The sequence below is a fragment of the Lygodium microphyllum genome, chromosome 9 (assembly GCF_053477565.2).
Source record: "Lygodium microphyllum isolate KBCC chromosome 9, Lygodium_microphyllum_v1.1.10, whole genome shotgun sequence".
NCBI lineage: Eukaryota > Viridiplantae > Streptophyta > Polypodiopsida > Schizaeales > Lygodiaceae > Lygodium > Lygodium microphyllum.
Genome location: NC_141143.1, coordinates 21476053 through 21483779, shown reverse-complemented (window position 1 = coordinate 21483779; position 7727 = coordinate 21476053).

Here is a 7727-nt window from a genome sequence, read left to right as displayed (position 1 = left end):
GAAAATGCAAAGTCCATTGAGAATGTACCTAAGTCTAGCGTGAAGATAGAGGAGAAAAATGCATTGGATTATAGCTATAATGAATAAATTCTTATTGCTTCATCACTTGATGCTACTTAGTCGATTGATTCTCCATCTTATTACTCTCAATATTGGATTCTTGATTCAATGCCTTCATTCCATATGTTACCCCACACCATCACTAATTCATAGCTAGCATACTATTATGGATTTTGTTAGATTGGTAGATGACACTGCGTTGGAAATCATTGGCATAGGTGATATTAGACTGTATTTTGATATTGGTGCTCCTCTTGTGCTTCATGATATATGTCATGTCTCGCATGGGTTTGTTGACTATTTCTGGCTATAATTGATCTTTCATATGTATCTCTTTGGCATTGCCATCTTCGATACATGAGTTTGAAAGGAATGACAATGCTGAACCATTTATAGTATCTTCTACCTCTTAATTATTGTTGTTTTCATTTGTGTAATCATTGTTTAATAGTATGTAGACTCATAACTCACATAAGAAGTCTAGTTCTACACATTTGCGTAAGCCTTTGGCTCTTGTGTATTCAAATATTTATGGCATCATGCCCTGTCAGTCACATTGGATGGCACAAAGTAATTTCTTACATTCATAGATGATTATTCACATAAGATTTATACCTATCCTATTAAGTAAAAATTGAATGTTTTACCTATATTTCAATGCTTCTTGCCATGGTTAGGAACCATTCTAGGTATAGGTTGAAATACCTATGGTTTGATAATGGGGGTGAATATGTCTCTAAGGCTTTTGATCAACTTTGTTGTGCAAGGGATATTAATCATAAGTTGACCACCTCATACAACCCACCCTACAATGGTGTTGCAAAGTGCATGAATAGGACTATTTAGGAAACAGTTCCTAGTATGCTTAGTTAGATAAGCTTACCATAACATTTTTGGATTGAGGCAGTTACTACTACTATGAATCTCATTAATAGATCTCCATGTAATACTCTTGGTAATAGAGTTGCAAAGGAGGTATGGTCTAGTATATCCCCCTCATATGTATACTTTTGAGTCTTTGGATGTGAGGCTTTCTACCATATTCCCAAAGACAAGTATACTAAGTTGAATCAGAAGTCCATCAAATGCATATTTCTTGGATACAGTGATGCATGTGAGATGGGCTATCACCTTTGGAATCCACAGGCTTGAAAGATTATCCACAATCATGATGTTATCTTCTATGAGGAGAAGATGCATAAGAGACAACCGGTGATTGAGATATGCAAATTGATTCTTCTATAGGAGCCTCCTATTACAATATAGCTAGTCCTAGTGAGAGCATACAACATCAAAACTGATGATGTAGTGGCCTAAGATCTACTTGTTGTGCACGATCATGATGTTAAATAATGAGAATAGGTTGCAAAAGCCCCAAAACTAGATTTGAGACGCTCCACTAGAGTTTCATGTCGTTCTAATCACTTTTTTCACTATGAGCCCTCTATGGATTATGTCATAATGATCGACTTTGCTAAGCCACTTACCTATCAAAAGCATATACATAGAGGTGATTGTCATTCTTGGGAGAGGGCCATGTAGTCTAAGTCTAATTCTTGTAGAAAAATCATATATGGGACTTAGTTTCCTTGCTTGATGGAAAGTATGCATTGCCATGCAAGTGGGTGTACACGTTGAAAAGTCCCTTGATCACCCTAAGCGAACATATAAGGCCCAATTAGTGCTACGGGTTTTAAGCAAGAAAATAATTTTATTTTGATTATATTTTCTCTCCTACAATTAAGATGACTATTCTATGCTTAGTCTTAGCCTTGGTTGCTCAGTTGGATTAGGATATTTGTCAAATGGATACTAATATGGTCTTTTCACATAGGGATCTACATGTGGATATTTGTATGTAGTAGCCCAAGGGATTGGTGAAAAAAGGCAATGAAAACATAATGTGAAAATTGAAGAAGAGTCTTTATGGACTTAAAAGTAGGCACCTAGGGAATGGTACCACAAGGTTGATGCTTTCATGCATTCACAAAGATTTTCTCATAGTGATATGGATCCATATAGACATACAAGAAGAAGGCCCATGATGGCAACATTATTATATTCGTGCTTTACATTGATGACATGCTTATTTACTAGGAGTACTCATACTGAGATGGATGCTTTGAAGACTCACATACTTGATATGCACATTACACACAATCATCTCACAGACTTCTCTACTTGTCCCATAAGGAGTAATTCAAAAATACTTGAGAAATTCCATATGCAGGATTGTAAGCCTACTACTTGTGCATCACAATCTCATGTGAAGATAAATCAAGAAAATTGTTGCCAGTTAGATGATGAGAGAGTGGAGATAGTCAAGATTCTATATGCATATACAGGGGACAATTTGATTTCTGCCATGATCACCACTTGCCTTGACATAGCATTTGCAATGGGAATTGTGGCATGTTATAAGGCTACACCTAGTAGATATCATTAGGAAACCATGAAGAGTATCATGGATACCTTAAAGGAACTATAGATATGTGCATTTACTATGGTAGCCAAGATATAGGAGTCATGGGCTGTACTGACTTAGATTATGCAAGACATGGAAATAGTAGAAAGTCCACCTCTAGGTGTGTCTTTACTTTTGTTCGAGAGATGCTATCTCTTGCATGTCTAGGATGTAGAAATACACAACCTTATCTATATTAAGGATGAGTATATTGTAGTCACTCATGCTTGCAAGGATGCCCTATGGTTAGGTTGTTTGATTATATATATTGGTATAACTATGAATCCCACACTGTATTCAAATTAGTTGGGGTCTATAATCCAATCTTTTATGCTAAGACAAAGCACATTGAGGTGTGTCATCACTTCATTAGTGAGGTGGTCAAGGACAAGTCCATTGATCTTGTCAATTCCCCTACGGATAAAAATCTTGTAGATCAGCTCACTAAATTTTTTTCAGTGGAATGTTATGTCTTCCTTAGGAAAATGATGGGCATAGGATGAGACATCACTCTCTCATTGTGTTATACTTCTATATACACTTTGTACTTTTTCATGTTTTTTCTTGTTTTCTCCTCCACACTCAAGCACATTTACCTTTAAGTCAGAGGTTTTTGGGGGTTAAAGGCTGATTGTGTCTAGCCACTTATATTTACTTATATACTATACTTTCAGAACCAGTGATGGGTGCCTATTATTGTTACTTTATTATTTATTCTTTTAATGGCAATAAAATAAGGGAAAGGTCACACATTGAGATTGTTCGAGTTTCCACACACAATCTCTCTTTTCTTGCTTGAACCTCCATAGCTCTAGCTCTCTTCTTACTTTTTCTCATGCTTCCATTTCCACTCCACCTTTTAGTGAAGAGAAAGCTAGCCAAGGCACTCGACAAATTACCTACCAATGCACACAAAGACATAGAGAATTTCCCAAAACACTCAAAGAGATATCATCTTCTGCAATCCTCCTTTTCCAATTGCCATTTTGCTACTAATGTGACCATCAAAAAATTCTAGCATGCCAAATTGTGGTGGCTAACCATACATGACAATGTGCATAAGTGGGTCTAGCAATGCCATTTCTACCAAAGGTTAGGTCAACTCAGTGTTAGAGACCACTTGCTGCTTTAGTCAATCTTACCCTTGAAGCCCTTTCAAAAATGGGATGAGAGCATACATTTAAAAAAATTATATCTTGATGGCAATTGACTATTGTACAAAATGGTTGAAAGCATGGGCTCTCCCACCAAATTTGTTGCCAAATGTTTATTTAGAGATATCTTCACTCGATATGGTATCTCATAGAATTGATTAGTGATCAAGATATGCATTTTGTTAATAAGGTCATCAAGGAACTTACTTCATTTTTCCTTATTGTGCACAAGAAGTTATCACTATATTATCTAACAAGCCAATGGCTTAGCAAAATCCACAAGCAAAGTGCTTTGTAAAATTTTAACCAAATTGATAGATCAAAATAGAAAACATTGGGATACCAAACTTTTGGCAAAACTATGGGCCTACCACACTTTCTTCAAGGTAACTACCAGAATGATATCTTATAAATTGGCATTTGGCTCAAAAGCCATCACACCTCCGGAGTATATATTCCCAAGTCTATAGATCATGGTCCAAGGTCGGATCATCTTAGAGGAATCTCTTCCCTTTCGGATGCAAGCCCTAGCAAAGCTAAAAGAAGACCAAATTTTTAGTGCTTACATCTTATCCAAAGCCCAAGCTTGGCAAAAGCATCAAGTCGATTGACTTTCCAAGAAACAACTCTTTTAGAAGGGCCAACTCGTCTTGGTCTTCAAGATTTGGATAGGCAAGCTTTCGAGCAAGTTCAAATCTCGATGGTGCAGTCCCTTCTAGGTGTTCCATGATTTTAGTACTAACTCTTTCTACTTGATTGACTTATAGGGAAATCTATTACTGTTAACCCCAACACGAAGAAAGCAAAAGCCCCAACACGAAGAAAGCAAAAGGAAATTAAAAAAAGATGCAGGGAAAAGGCGCAGAGAGAGATAAGTTGGGGTCACTCTAACTTGTTCTGCTGCTCATTCAAGAGTCGTAGCAGTAAAACTTATCTTTGCCCACTAGTAATAGTTGTGCTCATTCAAGAATTATAGCAGAACTTCAGGTGATTTGTTTTGAGTCAAATTGCTCATGCATTGAAGTCCAGAAATTCTATCAATCAACATCACGTGAACTACGAAGACTTGTCAGTACTTCACGCTCCCCAGTCTATAGCTCCTTCACAGAAGCACTTGATGGATCACCTACTATACGAGCCTTTAAACTTTAAAACATGTTTAGTGCCACAAATGAGGACCTCATTGCAATAACTCAACGAACTTCATATTCAGAGATTGCAGCAAGCCTTTGGTTCTCTATTTGTCTTCAGTTTGGCAGCTAGCACTATCTTTTTCATTAGCATCATAGCTTTTCTGGAGCACAGCACAACAGAGAAAAGGAGGTGGCCTACTGAAGGATTGTTCAAAGGGAGGACTGTTACATAACACTGACAGGATTGCAATTCTTTACTAAAAGAAAATCACACAGAGATACTGGAATCTAGGAAGATAGAAGGACGATGGGAAAAAGGGCCTGGCCATGTAAAAAAGAGGAAAAGGGGATGACCGCCCAAAAGGGATTTAGGGTTTTGTATATAAAGTTGAAAAGTGAATGAGAAGCTCATTCTTATGTGTGGCCAAAGCTTCTTCTTCTTCTTCTCTTGTTTCTTTCCTTCTTGCTTGTGCTTGAGAGAGGGATTGAGAGAGTGTGAGGGAGTGATTGTGTGAGAGTGAGGGATCTTGGAGAAGAAGCTCTCCATCTTCTCTCTTCATCTTCCCCTCCTCTCTTCTCTTCTCTTTTCTCGCACGTGGCTATGGAGGATGAAGCTCATGGGAGAGGGATTGAGGTTGCTTGAGCTTGCCTCAAGGATCGTGGAGCTACCGGTGTGCAAGAACGAGGAGGGTACTCGATAGAGCATCAAGGTAAGCTCACCACACCCGTAAGGTAGGCATTGCATGTCGACTATGTGAGAGGTAGCCATGGCCGCTCAGTTCAAAACACTTGAGCAATAAGTGGTCCATAGGTCTCGGAGTAGAGCTTGTAGCTCCCCTTCATTTACCAAAGCATATCTATGGGTTTAGGCTATGCAATTATCATGTTGATGGCTTCCAATGTCCATTTCCCATCAACCCAAATTCACCTACTATCTTTACTACTTCTTTACTATCAAAATTCGGACGTTTTATCCCACTGGTTGGCTACCTTGAGACTTAATAAATCCATCAATAGTAAGGTGAAAGTGCCCTTGTTGGTTCAGCCTTGTCTCACTCACACTCTACTTCAAGCTTTATTGCCATGTTCAAACTTGTGGCCCTGTCCCACACTAGAATACCCCACTCTCCAAATCCTCTTAGATTGGCCACCTAGGGATAAAGGGACAGCATGAAAGTATCTCATGCCCTTGCCTTCAAGAAAGGAAAGCACATTACCATGGAAAATCCCATCACCACCATAACTGACAAGGATGTATCACCAAAAACTCTAGTTGTAGACTTCATTGACTTCTCCACTGGAACTAGCTCTGTAGATCCAAAGTGGTAGATGATAGTGGAGGATTGCAAAGTGTTGTAGTAGTGAAACAGCGAGGCAGAGGAGTAGATTAAAGTCTTACAATAAGTCATGTTAGATGTAAATGGAGAGTGAAAGGTAGAATCCAACCTTCTCTAGTAGTATATTCTAGTGGAAGAGCATGCCAAGATGGCCTAGGAAATGAAGAAGGTTGGCATTTCCCATCCTCATCAAGATTCAACAAACCCAAACCTAGTTTTTCCTATGTTAGAATGCCACCGAGCGCACCTCTAGTGGCAAGCCAAAGCTAAGAAAGAAGTATGCAAGGATCAAGGAGAAGAATCCCCAACTCCAGTCAAGGACTCAAGGAGGCAGATATCCTAACCCTGACGATCCATCCTTTGAAGATCCCTTTGCTTCCAATCAAGATATCATCAAGTAGCCAAGCATTACCTAACTCCGCACTTGCCTTGTCAAGTTTGAAATCCTATCCCTCAAACGTTGGTACTGCATCCATGCACTATTGAGCATCAAATCTTTACACAAGCAAGAAATGGATGGCTTGCAAATGCGCCTTGCCAATGTCACATTTGAGCATGATCAACTCCAACAAGAAATTCAACTAGGTGCAATTTACTTGGAAAATCTTGTAGAGGAGCTAATCTTTCATAAAGTGCTATAGCCTTTGTTGTGGATGTGTATCGATTTTTGGCTACAATAGCACCACATGTAGTATAATTCACTCCCTCCACTATGACCCCAACTACCGCCTCTGGCCTCCAAACCCCAACCCACCCCCCTTTTCCTCTCGTACCTTCTTTGAGTCTAGCTTCTATTCTACCATATGAGCACAAGATCCAAGTCCAACAAGACAATGTCCCCACCACCGAAGGTGAAGGAAATATCAATGAGTACCTCTTGGGTTCGAGTCCAATATGCATGCCAGTATTAAGGGTGGCAATAGTTAGCAGCGTTAAAAGCAAGACAGTTAGCAATGCATTGATGATCAAATGATTGAAATGGTATTTATGGCCATTTGTATGGCACATGGTTGGAGATAATATTGCTGTTGGCAACAAGCTATAAAAGAGATGCTTGCCCAAGTAAGGGATTCATCTTTTGATTAGTTAGTAATTGGTTAGTTTGAGAGTTCACACTCAACTTCTTGGTAGCTTGGTTGCTATGATAGTAGCAAAGCTGTCCCTAGTATATGTCTTGAGTCATGATCATTGGCAGTAGTACTAGTCCCCCCTCTTGTATTTTTGTTGTCTCTAAGTCTATGAAGTTATGTTACTTATCTAGTGTTGGTCTATGTGCATTCCGATATTGTCATCCCCGTCTCTAATGAGACTAGTATATTAGCTATGGATATCAATATACTTGGGAGTTTCATATGAGTAAATTATATTTTTCTCCATTATTTTGGCTATATTTGTCTTCTTACCTCAAATGTTGATTGTAGGCTAGGATATCAGTATCCACCTATGTTAATTCTGAGAATGACCACACTCTACACTTTGTGGCAGTTATGACAAACCCATTATAGCATAGGATGAGATCACATCTATTCCTCATCTTGTTGTTACTTCTATGTTCACTTTTTACTTTGCTACATTTTTC